Source organism: Paramormyrops kingsleyae, chromosome 15 (genome assembly GCF_048594095.1).
Source record: "Paramormyrops kingsleyae isolate MSU_618 chromosome 15, PKINGS_0.4, whole genome shotgun sequence".
Classification (NCBI taxonomy): Eukaryota; Metazoa; Chordata; class Actinopteri; order Osteoglossiformes; family Mormyridae; genus Paramormyrops; species Paramormyrops kingsleyae.
In genome coordinates this window covers 27,843,219-27,857,870 of record NC_132811.1, presented here as the reverse complement: position 1 = coordinate 27,857,870, position 14,652 = coordinate 27,843,219, and the positions used below count along the sequence as shown (strand labels likewise).

At 37.2% G+C, this 14,652-nt stretch overlaps 1 long non-coding RNA gene across 1 annotated transcript; it reads left to right on the top strand.

The window, feature by feature from the left end:
- The first annotated feature begins 731 nt into the window (after positions 1-731).
- LOC140578536 (uncharacterized) lies at positions 732-11,203 on the top strand. Its single transcript, XR_011982787.1, has 4 exons — positions 732-753; positions 1,263-1,321; positions 7,851-7,912; positions 11,125-11,203. It is a non-coding gene; the product is annotated as an uncharacterized lncRNA (long non-coding RNA).
- The last annotated feature ends 3,449 nt before the right edge of the window (positions 11,204-14,652 follow it).

Here is a 14,652-nt window from a genome sequence, read left to right as displayed (position 1 = left end):
CCTGTACCTCGGGCTGGGAATGCCAGTACACGAAGTCCTGCAGCAGTCCGAGCCGGTGGTGCTCGGACTGCTGCTTCGTGCTTTCCGGGAGATCTGTCATTCTGTCAGCTTCGGTGGGGAGTGCGAGCAAGGATGCAGGCGAGCGAAGCCAGGAAGTCCGGTAAAAGGTTTATTTTTAGAGGCAGAAGGACAGGTGCGGACATCGACGGACTATACAACGATGACAGATCTGGGGTACACTGACTTAGACACGGACTAAATACAAGACACAGGCTAAGGGTAACGAATCACAGGTAAGAGACAATCAGGGAATCACACGAGGTAACGAGGTGGGCGTGGCACACATCGGGAGCGGACGGAGCGGGGCGTGACAACAATGATTTCTAGTCGAACCCAATAAACAGTGCCGTAATTCAGTTTTCTGTGCAAAAATGTGACCATTAAGCCAAATAATGTAACTTTCATATTTAAAATGCAATACTGTATGGGAAAATTAGATCAAATTGATTATACTATTGATTAGATAAAAATTTGTAGGAATTTAGCTTTCATTTTTTTTCTGAATGACGTCAGACGATGAACTTCTGCCAGTAACCACCGCCATTTTCTCACTTAACGCTGATGTGTTCTTGTTGGAATTTCTCTTCGGATACCTGCGTCGTTTATCTTTTTTAAATTTGTTTTGTCAGACAGTAGAAACCAGCTTTTTAACGTGTTAATTGAGCCGTGGAGCTTCATCTTGGTCAATTTAAGGTCAGTAATGAAAAAGTCTGTTTAATATCTATCATCTTTGGTAATGCCGTTGTGAATATCAGAAAGGTAACGTTAATGTTATCTATCGAAATACTTGAAGATTTAAATTTAATATTGAGCCACGACATTTATTATTTGGAGTATTTCTGTATTCTCGTCTAAGATATTGTTTTAATATATTAAATGTAGTCAACTATTTTTATTATAAACCAGGCCAATGCCTTAAACCAGTTTCGCGCTCAAAAAGTTAACTTGAACTTTGTAAGCCAAGTCATTTAACGCCTTTCATATTAAAAATGCAGTACTTTGTGGACAAACAGCTATTCACTTTAAAAATACTATCAAATATTTCGAAATTATTTAATTTAATATTTTTTTTTAGATGACGTCAGACGATGAACGTCAGTAATGTTAACCGCCGCCATTATCTCACTTTCATGCTGATGTGTTCTTGCTGGAGTTTCTTCTCAATTGCCTGCGTCGTTTATCTTTAAAATTTGTTTTGGCAGACAGGAGAAACCAGATTTTCACTGTGTTAGCCGTGGAGCTTCATATTGGTCCATTTAAGGTGAGTTAATACAAAAGTCTCTTTAATACCTATCATCTTCGGTAACGCCATTGTTAAATCCATGAAGTGCTTAAAAGATAAATTTGAATTTCATATTGAATCACTACATTTATTATTTGGAGTGCTTCTGTATGCGCTTATAAGATATTTCCAGTATAAACCAGGCCAACACCAGTTTCGCGCTCAAAAACTATTTGAACTTTGTTACGTTATAAGCCAATTCATGTAATGCATTTCATATTGAAAATGCAGTACTTTGTGGGCAAACAGTTGTTCGCTTAAAAAAATTCTCTAATGATTAAAAATTATTTAATTTTATAGTTTTTATGCAGATAACGTCAGACGATGAACTCTATTCGTAAGCCGTCCGCCATTTTAGCGGTCAACTTGACATCATTCACCCATAGATCTATGTTATTCACCATAGTAATCACTGAATAATCGAAACGCCACAGTCCTGCACAGCCGTTGGTCTGAGAACCTGTAGTATGGCGAATGACGTCATGTTGATTGTTCCAATATGGCGAACGCATGTACGTGCTTGGAGCGGTCCAATGGGGTATCTACGTATATACTGTATATCTATGTGTCTGCAACCGCCACCATTTTCTAATTTTTATGTTGCCATGAGCTTGCTCGAGTCATGCGTTTTTCCACAAATGCCAGCGTCATTTATTTGTTAAATTTGTTTTTGAAGATAGTAGAAATATGCTTTTAAATATGTTAACTGAGCCTTCAAGCTTCATCCTGGTCAGTTTTGGGTAGTTCAACTGTTGCTAGTCCCAACACAGCAACCAATGCTGTGCAAACCTTTTTTGTGTATGAAATTATTTGTAAGGCATTTAGCGCGTTTTACATTCCAATCGGTAATTTTTTTTGGTTGCATAAATAATCTCTGTTGATTAGATACAAATAATGTAGGAAATGTGTTTTTATAGACAATTAACTAAAAATGCACTTGCAAATTTAACGCTGCAGCCTCGTCCTGTGTGTTGGTAACATTCATGTATGCTTAGCTCTGTTCTGAGGTTCGTTTATCTGTTAAATGTGATAGATTTCTGCAATCTGCATTGCTCTTTCCTTTGGTTAATTAAGCTTCATTGTGAAGTTTAAGGTGAGTAATGGAATGTTAAGAAAGAATGGGCGATAAACAGCATTTATGTAAACTAACAAAATGATTATCAATAACGTTAAAACGTGAAATACGCTCAGTAGTTTTACCTAATTACCTATTAACAACCCTCACCCTAACAACAACAATCTCTATCATAAGCAACCAACCATTTTTGAGACTGCAAGTGCAACCTGCATAAAAGCAAATTTAGTTTTTTCTCTGCTTTATATGCATTAATGTCTATGCGGCGCGACCCCTATTTAACATTGTAACCTATCGCTCGAAAGTTTGGGATCAGTAAAACGTATAATAATAATTAAAACGAAAAATAATACTGACAAAAAACAATACTGACAAAAAATTCTTTCGCGGCACAAGCCATTGAAATTTTTGGGTTTTATAGGGCAGCACAGCCCATTCCGCATCCTGTGTGGAAGTGTCGCACCTGCATGATTGTGGCGTGTGAAATCAGATCAGCACGAATGCATTAAAAGCTTGCGTTAAACTTGGGCCATCACAAACATATTAAATGAAAACTTACCACTGACAGAAACAGTGGGTTCTCGTGCCTGTTCTTTTGCATTTAATGTCTTTAATATAAGCAATCCTGCGGGTCCTAAACTAGAAGTGGTGATGAGGTCTAAAACTGTATGGAAAGAGTCTTAAAAGTTATTAAATTTAACTCCATGATTCCTGTATATACCCTGAAAAGGTATTTTTTTTTGTAACTTGAATGTAAGTTGATTGCATAGTATGTAATATAAAGCACTCTAAAGACTTTTTGACCAGGCCTCATGAGTTGACGTGGAATACTTTACAATGCAATGTAAATAATTAGATGTCCATATAATTTGGTAGTACAATGTAAAGTATTGCACATTTTATTGTTGCAAACTGCAGAGAGAGGTTCTATATTTTGTAAAACATTTGCAACTGCTTTTTATCACAATAATCATATAATTGTGTTGATATTTAATTTTTTTTTTTTTTTTTTAGATTATTACATCGGCCTTCATCGGCCTTTTTAAATGAAATGGACGTGCAAATTTTGCACATACTTCACAAACCGTCGCCAGAGAATGCTAGAACATTATAAGTCCAGTCACGGTCACCACGGAAAAAGATTTGGTTTCCCTTGCATTTATGGTGATTGTGTGTGCTATTTTAGGTCACACAAATCTCTCCAAACTCACGTAATTTGCCAGATTTTCACGGATTTTTCCAGAGTGAAATTGTAAACTGTAGAGTTAAGTGTCTGTTGTGTGACTTTAATGAGGTTGTAAATGTTAAAGACTACTTTCATCATCTTGGCTGTCATTTAAAAAACAAAGAAACCGTTACATGCCCATATAATAACTGTTTCTTTAAGTCTTCTGTGTATTCTAGTTTAAGGTCACACAAAAGTTGTCATCACAACTCACTGTCTTTTGAAGATTTTAAATCTGAGCTTGTTGATCGCTCATTGAGAGCATCAGAACAACCAAATAATGTTGATACTTGTACTACTTCAGAACATATAGACCAGGGTGTCCGCGGGGTTTTAAAAAGTATTAAAAGGTAGTAAATCACATAAGCAAAAATTAAAGCCATTAAAAAGTATTAAAAGTTATTACACGCAAATTTACGAGGTATTAAATTTTAGATTTTTTTTTAACTACAAATTGTCCATTTGTGTTTTAAAGTTTTTCTGCTAAATTTCTCGCAAATTATTTTAAATGTGGATTAGCTCATTCCTTCATTCATAGATGATCTCTGTGATGCTGACGTCATATTCGGTGGTCGAGCGACGTCTTAAACAGTTTGCGCGCTGAAGTACATGTTGGCTGCTTGCACTCAGAAAAGCTAAGTCATAGTCATCATGGGTAAGTGCAAATTTGCACGTAAGTGGTTAGAGGACCCAGCGTTTAAGGACTATGGAAGTAAATTAATGACAAAAGTCGTTGATGAAAAAAAACACGTTGAATTACACTTATCGAGTAAAAACGCATTGCATTAATGACGCTTTGAATTTTTGGGGACTGTAATTTAATATGTGCATACATTTAAACATTGAACATTTCAACTGAAAACATTTCAATCATAATTTCATTGCTTAAATATTCAGTACAAAATTCAGTTCCAAAAGATACGTATTTTAAAGTGCATGTTTATAATTCAACCACATGAATTCAGTTCATTTAATTTTGCCTCAAAATAAATTTCAAAAGAACAAATTCAGTTGAAAATATTCCATGTGTTTTATTCACATCTTTATTATTCAAGCAGTAACATTCAGTCCTCTTATTTCTGCTTTACAATATTCAGTCCCGTTATTTTCGCTGTTTCAAATATGCTGCCACAATTTCAGTGGTTTAAAATACGACCCGAAATTCAACCCTCTACATCCGGGACTAGCAGGATGAGCCATAGATTGCTGATAGAGTTCTCTTCGGGAACCGCGATCAAAATGGAGCAAGCGATCAGTACAAGTACTGATTGACTTGGCAGCAGATTTTTGTTGATTGTGTTATTTATGTTTCTTGTCATTTACTGGTCAATACGATAACTTATTGCAACCCCAAATAGTAGGTTTTTATGTAAGTAATTCGCTAGCTGCATTAATTATCACCAAACTTATCTTGCTAACGTAAGGTGCCTGCAGGCAACTACAAAGTTTACACACCAAGAGTTTAAATCAACGTGATAAATTTATGATAATGACAGTCAGTGCTCTCTTTTCGCATATGCGATGCACAACTCATAAATCAGGAATGCATGGATGAGAGCAGTTGGTCAACTGGAGCAAATCGACAAACTCATTGAAGAAAAAGCCAAACAATTAAGGCACTTGCCATGAATAGCCTAGTGGATAAAGATATGGACTTGTGACTGAAGAAGTTAAATGCAAGATGTTTTCAAAATCACAGTCACTAAATTTATTCTGTTGACCCATGTTCCCTATTTAAATTCTGTTGTACAGGCCAAAATTGTGTAACATTATAAATCTTTAAATCAGTTTGAAACTTGTTTAAAAACGGTTGCAACTCAATGCCGTGCGGGTTTTTAAAAATATTGAGAAAGTATTAAAAAAGGTATTAAAAAGTGTTAAATTTAACCTCTGGATTTCTGTATATACCCTGATAGACACTGCTTCATGTTCAGTTGTTGATGAAACTCAAAATGATGATAAAAGTAAAAACATCAAGAGACGGCTTGGATTGTTGCTTCTCCGTATGCAAGCCATTTTGCACATATCCAAGTCAGCCACACAAGAAATTGTAGATGAACTACAGTATATGACATTGGTGTTTTAACTGGTGAACTTTCAAAGAACTCTATAAGAAAAGCTCTGCAAAGAAGTCATATAGATGACACCACAATTGGGTTGGTTACAGAGTGTCTTCAGGAAAACGATCCGTTTAGCTGTTTGTCAAGTGTAGGTAATTTTGGAATGGAATATAAGCGGGGGCTTTATTATAAGGAGAATTTCAATGTTATTGACCCTATTGAGTATACTTTGGATGGTTCAGAAAAGAACAACTTTGTGTATATACCACTTTCTAAGGTATTACCTGTCTTGTTAAACAGAGGTGATGTCATAGACAAAATTCTTGAACAAGTAAACTCACCATCTCACCATAGTGTGTATCAATCTGTTCCTGATGGTTTAAACTTAAAAAATAACCCGCTTCTGTCTGGTGAAGAGTTGTGCATTTCCTTGGGGTTATATATAGATGAATTTGAAATCTGTAATCCCTTGGGAACCTCAAGGAAAAAATATAAGGTTACTGTAATACACTGGGTATTGGCAGATTTGCCTGTAAAATATAGATCAGTTTTATCCAGCATATACCTTGCAATCCTATGCAAAAGCAATGATTTGAAGACTTTTGGATACAAACAAGTAATTGAACCACTTCTGAAAGAACTTAAAGTGCTTGAAAACCAGGGATTTTACATTAGCCATTTGGATACATGTGTTAAAGGTACAGTTCTTTATGTTTCTTCAGAAAATTTAGGAGCACATTCTTTTGCTGGCTTTCAGGAGTCATTTACTGTAGAAAGATTTTGCAGATTCTGCCTTGCTGGTCGCAGTGAAATTCAGGCAGTTTCGGTAAGATCGGGTACATTTCCAATTAGAACCGAACTGTCCTACAATGATGCGATCAAGACTTTAAAAGAGCAGGAAACTTCAGCAGTTGATGGAGTAAAGAGTGAATGTGCCTTAAATGAACTGAGCTACTTCCACTGTATTACTGGCTTTCTTCTGGACTTTTTGCACGATTTATTGGAAGGAATTGTACCTGTGGAACTTGGTTTGTGTTTAAAGACGCTGATTGACAGGAAATACTTTACATTTGAGGAACTGAATACTGCGATCCAGAATTTTCCCTACAGATTTTTTGACAATAAAAATAGGCCACAGAAAATCCCTAAGACCTTTAAGACCTTTAAGACCTTTAATGGTACAATTAGAGGGAATGGACACGAGAATTGGTGTCTCTTGAGACTGTTGCCTCTACTAATTGGAGATAAAATCCCTGAGAATGACTGTGTATGGTCTGTAATTTTAGAGTTAAAAGATATTGTTGAAGTTCTTGCATCATCTGTATTTACTGAAGAAAAACTTTGCTACCTTGAGGCCAAAATCCACGAGCACAGACAACTTCTGCGGGAGGTTTTTCCAGAGTTTAAACTGACACCTAAGCACCATTTTATCGAACATTATCCGTATCTCATTCGCTGTTTTGGACCTCCGCTTGACTTCTGGACCATAAGGTTTGAAGCAAAGCATAGTTTTTTCAAGAAGGTTGTACGGGATATAAATAACTTCAAAAACATTCTACATACATTAGCTTGCCGTCATCAGCTTATGCTGACTTATTACATGGACTCACCCGCTTTGTTTAAGCCAGCAGTTTAAGTGAAGAAAATTTCAGTGGTGGCTCTTGACTGTTTGGATTCCTCTGTCAAAAGCACCATCAAGAGTCAATTCAGTAGTGTGATGACTGTGTGTCTTGCTACAAATGCTACAATTCATGGAACAAAGTACACCAGAGGGATGTTTCTATCAGCTGGGAGCACAAGTGGACTTCCTGACTTCGGTAAAATAGTCAATGTATTGATTGTTGAGAACAAGCCATATTTCATCATTGAGCCTTACACATCTTGGTACATAGAACATCTCGGATGTTATGAACTCTGCAAGAACCACCTAGAAAAACAACGTGCTGTCCAGCCAGAGGATCTAAATCATTATTCTCCCCTATCTGCATACATGGTGAGAGGCAGGTGCCTCCTCTCTCCAAAAGCATTTCTTCTTAAGTGAAGTGAGTTAACTGGATAGGTGAGGTTTGTTTGTTTGTATATAACTGTGGTTTGTTGAGCAGTATTTTTATTCACATGTGATTTCTCTAATGCTTTTGTTATTTGCAGACTTACACCTCCGAGCTTCCTGTTTCTGTGTCCAGATTAAGAGGCTCCGGTTCACTGGAGAGGTGATGTTTGTTTAAAACTGTAGTTTGTTCAGCAGTATTTTTATTAGGAGGCTCCAGTTCACTTTATTTGCATTTTTATATTAAAATTATGTAGTCTGTGGCATAAAATATTCATAAAAAGACAACAATATCAACTTTTACAATTGTTTCTGAGGCATGATATCTTTTTGTGTGACGGTCCTAATCGTTACACTAATTGAAAAAAGCGGAGCTACTGTATATAGCCATGGTTTAGTTGTTCAACTGATAATTGTAGGCTTAAAATATTCCTGAATATCTATTCTAAAATGCTTTTATTGTGCAAATATTTATTTTCTTTTAGATCTGGAGGATCATAATGCTGTTTAGGATCATACTCGGCGAGAATGACATTCGGAAAATCCATGCCGATTGTTTACCAGAAACTCTTGATGATTTCTTTGCATTTTTGAAATGCAAGCTTGCAGTAGATGGAAGCTTTGTGGTTCAATTCCAGGATCTGGATTTTAACAATGAATTCTGTAATTTGACAAACTTAGCAGAGCTTCCCAAAGAAAAGGCCACATTAAAAGTAATTGTTCAACCAACACTGGAGTCGAATAACACGGATCCTACGATAGAGGTGGGAAGTTCAAGCACTGCATCATCCCTGGATAATCCCACAAGTGGTGGTCGACGCTCTTTGCCATGTCCATTTCCTATCCCCAAATTTACGTATGACGTAGAGTAACAACTGAGACGTGGAAATGAGGCATATCACAACAATGGAAGTTTATTGGACATAAGCAAGGAAACAAAATCGGAAATTCTTGAGAAATTAGCAGAAGCAATATATGCCTTCACCCCATACCCACAGCGTGACGATTTTGACAATGTTGCACAAAGTCTTATTAACCTAGAATAAATCTAGGAAATTGCAACCTAGGTGGTTTAATAGGGACATAAAGTATAAAGTAAGGAGGAAAAGGGCTTTGTTCCAGAGATGGAAAATAACTGATGATGACATAATAAAGCAAGAGTATCTAAATCTACAGGCTGAATTAAAAAATGACATTAGACGAGCTAAAAGGAATGTCGAAAGTAAGATCGCATTGGAGGCTAAGGATGACGTTAAAAGTTTCTTCCAGTATTTTAACTCTAAAAGAGCTCTAAAAGCTGAAATCACTAATCTGCAGGATAGTAAGGGTCTTATAATTGAAAACGACATTGACATAGTAAATGAGTTCAATGATAGTTTTGCACGGGTATTCACTGTTGAGGACACTAGTAACTTACCAGTTCTTATTACTAATCCAACATCGTCTATAACTAATATATATATAACTGAAGCTGATGTTTTGCAAAGCCTAGCTAAGCTCAAAATAAATAAATCACAGGGCCCTGATGGCATCTTACCTATAGTGTTAAAAGAGATGAGGGATATTATTTGCCGACCCTTAACATTACTGTTTCAAAAATCCTTATCTGAAGGCGTGGTACATTCTGATTGGAAGCATGCCAACATAACGCCCATTTTCAAAAAAGGGGATAGAAGTAATTTGTCAAACTATAGGCCAATCAGTCTAACTTGTATAACTGGTAAAGTTATGGAGGCTATAATCAAAGAGAAAATGGTAGATTACCTGGACTCAAATAACATTTTGAGGGATAGCCAGCATGGATTTAGGAGAGGTAGATCCTGTTTAACAAATCTGTTGGAGTTTTTTGAGGAAGCTACTCAGGAAGTTGATGATAAGAAGGCCTATGATGTCATCTATTTAGATTTCCAAAAGGCTTTTGATGTTGTTCCCCACAAGAGGCTCTCACTTAAACTCAAAGCGACAGGTATTTTAGGAACTGTAGCAACTTGGATTGATAACTGGTTAACGGATAGGAAGCAGCGAGTAGTTACTGTATAAGAGGCTCGATGTCACAGTGGGCCTGCGTTCATAGTGGGGTACCGCAGGGTTCAATTTTAGGACCACTTTTGTTCCTAATTTACATAAATGATATAGACACCAATATATACAGTAAACTGGTGAAATTTGCAGATGACACCAAGGTGGGTGGTGTAGCAGATACTGAACTAGCGGCTCAGCAGCTACAGCGGGATCTTAATTTAATTAGTGACTGGGCTGACACCTGGCAGATGAAATTTAACATAGACAAATGTAAGGTACTCCATGTAGGGAGCAGAAATATAAAGTACAGGTATTTTATGGGACCTACTGAAATAAAGGTAGCTGATTATGAGAAAGACCTTGGTGTGTATGTTGATGCTTCCATGTCTCATTCTCGCCAGTGCGGGGAAGCAATAAAAAAGGCCAATAGGATGTTGGGGTATATCTCCAGGTGTGTGGAGTTTAAGTCAAGGGAGGTAATGCTAAGATTATACAATTCCTTGGTGAGACCTCACCTAGAATATTGTGTACAGGTTTGGTCACCATATCTTAAAAAGGACATAGCGGCCTTAGAAAAGGTGCAGCGTAGGGCCACAAGAATGATTCCTGGTCTTAGAGGAATGTCATACGAGGAAAGGTTATTTGAGCTAAATCTGTTCAGCCTCAAGCAAAGGAGACTGAGGGGGGACATGATCCAGGTCTATAAGATTCTAACAGGTTTGGATGCTGTTCAACCGAATAGTTACTTCAGCATTAGTTCAAATACAAGAACTCGTGGCCATAGGTGGAAATTAGCGGGAGAACATTTCAAACTGGATTTAAGGAAGCACTTCTTTACACAGCGTGTAGTCAGAGTATGGAATAGTCTTCCTGATAACGTAGTGCAAGCTGAATCCTTGGGTTCCTTTAAATCAGAGCTAGATAAGATTTTAACAACTCTGAGCTATTAGTTAAGTTCTCCCCAAGCGAGCTCGATGGGCCGAATGGCCTCCTCTCGTTTGTATATTTCTTATGTTCTTATGTTCTTATGCTAACTTACTGCTAACTACTGATTGCATTCGCTACATGTGTGTACCGAACCAGAAGCCCTGTACCAAAACTGTTCGTACAAATGTTGTACCATTACACCCCATGTGTAATCTCTTTGGTCACAGTAGTATTTCTAATGCTAAAATACTGTATAATTATTGCTATCCATACATTTGTCACATTTACAAATTATTCCCTGCCTCAACTGCTTCATATTGTTACATAAATGCAGTTATTCAGTGCCATTGCTGTCTATTTATGTTAGCACATATTTTGTTTAATTTATGAATTGCAGAGTAAATGACATGTCTTTATGTCTAACAGATTGAAGCAGAGTTTACTCGCCTGACTTCTAAGGACCTCATGAACGCCTTTCTGTCGGGTTTGGACCAGTATGTTCCCAGATTCCTTCAGATGTTTAAAGCAAAGATGAGCAGCATTTCACAATTGGAAAGTCTTCTCAGCAAGATTGACAGTGATGTGAGTATTTTAGTTTTGTGCTTGTTCAAATGTTGGTTTTGTTTAATTTTAATCACGCAGATCTTGCGTGTCATTTTCTGTCCACTGTTCCGTTCCCTTTTCTCCCTATCTTCATAAAACCCAAAATGTCTCAAAAATCTGTCTAAATCTGTGTTAGTGAGCACTTCTTCTTTGCTGAGATAATCCATCCACCTCACAGGTGTGGAATATCAAGATGCTGATTATTGCACAGGTGTGCTTTAGGCTGGCCACAGTAAAAGACCACTCTAAAATGTGCAGCGTTATCACACAGCACAATGCCACAGATGTCGCAAGTTTTGATGGAGTGTGCAATTGGCATGCTGACTGAAAGAATGTCCACCAGACCTGTTGCCTGTCAATCGAATGTTCATTTGTCTACCATAATCCGTCTCCAAAGGCGTTTCAGAGAATTTGGCAGTACATCCAACTGGCCTCAAAGATGCAGACCACGTGTAAACACACCAGCCCAGGACCTCCACATCCAGCATCTTCACCTCCAAGATTGTCTGAGAACAACAATCGGTTTGTATAACCAAAGAATTTCTGCACAAACTGTCAGGAACCACCTCACGGAAGCTCATCTGCATGCTCGTCGTCCTCATCGGGGTCTCGACCTGACTGCAGTTCATCGTCGTAACTGACTTAATCAACTCTATGTGAAGATGTGTTGCACTGTGTGAGGCAAATGGTGGTCACACCAGATACTGACTGGTTTTTGAACCACCACCCCATATAGTAAAACTGCACATTTTAGAGTGCCCTTTTATTGTGGCCAGCCTAAGGCATACCTGTGCAATAATCATGCTATCTAATCAGCATCTTGATATGACATACCTGTGAGATGGATGGATTATCTTGGCAAAGGAGAAGTGCTCACTAAGGCTGGGCACACACTAAAAGATTTTTCAAATCTTATAAGATCTTCAAAACGTGAGTGACCACAAACATGAGGAGGAAAAATCCTAGATTTAACTGTTTTGCTCCTGTAGTGTGTGGTGTGCTGTTTTTGTCATGTTGTGGCATACCACTCATTACAGGAGCAAAACGGTTAAATCTTAGATCTTCGAGTTCAGCTCATGAAAAATGGGGGCAAAAACAAAAGTCATTTGCATTCATAATTTTGGTCAGTGTACATCTTCTGTGAAAGAATATTTTGTGCATTTTAAAGTTAAATACCGTATTTTTCGGACCATAAGACGCACCTTTTCCTCCCCCAAAAGAGGGGAGAAAAAGTCACTGCGTCTTATGGTCCGAATATTGCTCTGCTCACATGCTTTAACCCTCTGGGGTCGAATGCATAGTTGGCGACGCAGCGTACTTCTCGCGTCTATTTCAGTTTATCTCTCGCTGAAATCTTAATGTAGAATCATGAAAAAACACTGGCTAAATCCGTAATCTGTCTTCTTTTCAAAACGTCCATTGTCGGAAGTATTACAGTTTTTAAAATTAGGTTAAATCGGCAAAAAATTAAACTATGTCCCCTTACTTTGTTTTACCTGCATCGGGGGCGTGTAGTACCGCTGTCACCCGAAGATCGCTATTCACATTCTAAATAGCCGCATTAGCGCGTATTCAAATCACATTTGCATGGTAATTTGGTGAACAACGCAACGGTGAAACACGATCCAAATACATCCCCATCAGCGCCATAATAGGGGGGAGGGATGTGGCCAGGTGTCAATGGATCATTCATACACATGAAAGTTTTTTGTTACTGAAGTGTCTCCTTGTTTCTTTGTACTTTTATTGTTTTTTACTGACTTTATTTGTTAATAACAGTGATAATGGTTCTTAATGCTGCTGTTGACTACTGTTCACTGTACATGGTTGACGTAAAATATTGTAGGACACTATTTGGTTCAGAATCTTTTTTTTCTTCATTTCCCTCCCCTACAACTAGGTGCGTCTTATGGTCCGGTGCGTCTTATGGTCCGAAAAATACGGTACTTAAGTCTGGTAGACTAGAGATAACTATAAAGCAGTTACATTTTTGTCAGCCTTAACCTAAATCAATCTAATATTTTTTTTTTTTAAGAATTCCCTGTCAATGAAAAGGGCCATTGTTCTTCAGGGCCTTCCACATTACCTCAGCGAGAATCCTTCAGATTTCTTCAAGTCAGCAGAGGTAGACTTGCATGTTAATATTATACCTTTTCTTAAAATAATGGTCTGTATATGTTCAATCATGAGCCTTTTTGTGAAATCTAGAATAGGTTCATAATCTAATTATTAGATAACAAATGCCAAATTTTGATTTTAGCTGTTCAATACGGGTACACAAATATGCATTCATTCATCCTTATCTAATGCAGAGATAATCATGAGTTAATTTTTAAGTCATGAAGAACTAAACCATTTATTAATAATTACTGCATTCGTAACATGAACATTCTATATGATTTATATATTAATTCAATAAATTGTTATTGGTTAAATGTGTCATTGTATTAATTCCCTAATAACGTATTTTATTAACTAATAGTGTAAATTCATGTTTTAATTTCCACAATGGGTTGAAGCCATCCATTTCAACTTCCAGTTGTCTGCTTTAATCATTAGTCAATGATTTGCAAAGAAATTATGTTATGACTTGTTGAGGCACAGAACTATTAACTAATTAAGTAATTTGTGGTTATGGATTTAGAATGAGTTAGGTAATGTTTAATTAAAGAAGACAACTGGAAGTTGAAATGCATGGCTTTAACTTATTGAGGCACATGACTAACTAATTCTTTATCCATAACCAGAATGACATATTTTGTTAAGGCACAGAACGATTAACAAATTAATTCATAACATAATGATACATTTGCAAATTATTAGCTATTGAGTAACTAAAGCAGACAACTGGAAGTTGAAGTACATAGCTTTGACCACTGGTAATTAACATAGGAATTTACATCATTAGTTAATAAAATAAATTATTAGGGAATTAGTACATTATGACAAATTTAACTAATAACAATGTATTGATTACTTAATGTATGAGTCATATAGAATATTCATCAGTTGCTGATGTAGGATCACACATGCACATATCACAGGGCCTAAATTCCAGGTGGCCTGAGACAAGGCCGAGCCTGGTACGAGAGGCACCAAAGGGGGGTTACACACATAAACACACACACACAGATAACAAGGGAGGCCAGCACTCCAACTTTTATTGCCCAAAGATTTAGGGACCCACAGACAAGCAGAGTGGACCTAATGGACAGGGGTCCCTCGACTTGGCACACAACCCCCTCCCCATACACTCTGCCTTACATATCACTCACCCAACAGATGAACACCCTAAAGGAAATTTCATTTAATTTGGCTTTTGTATACCCTGTATATTGATTTACTTACGAC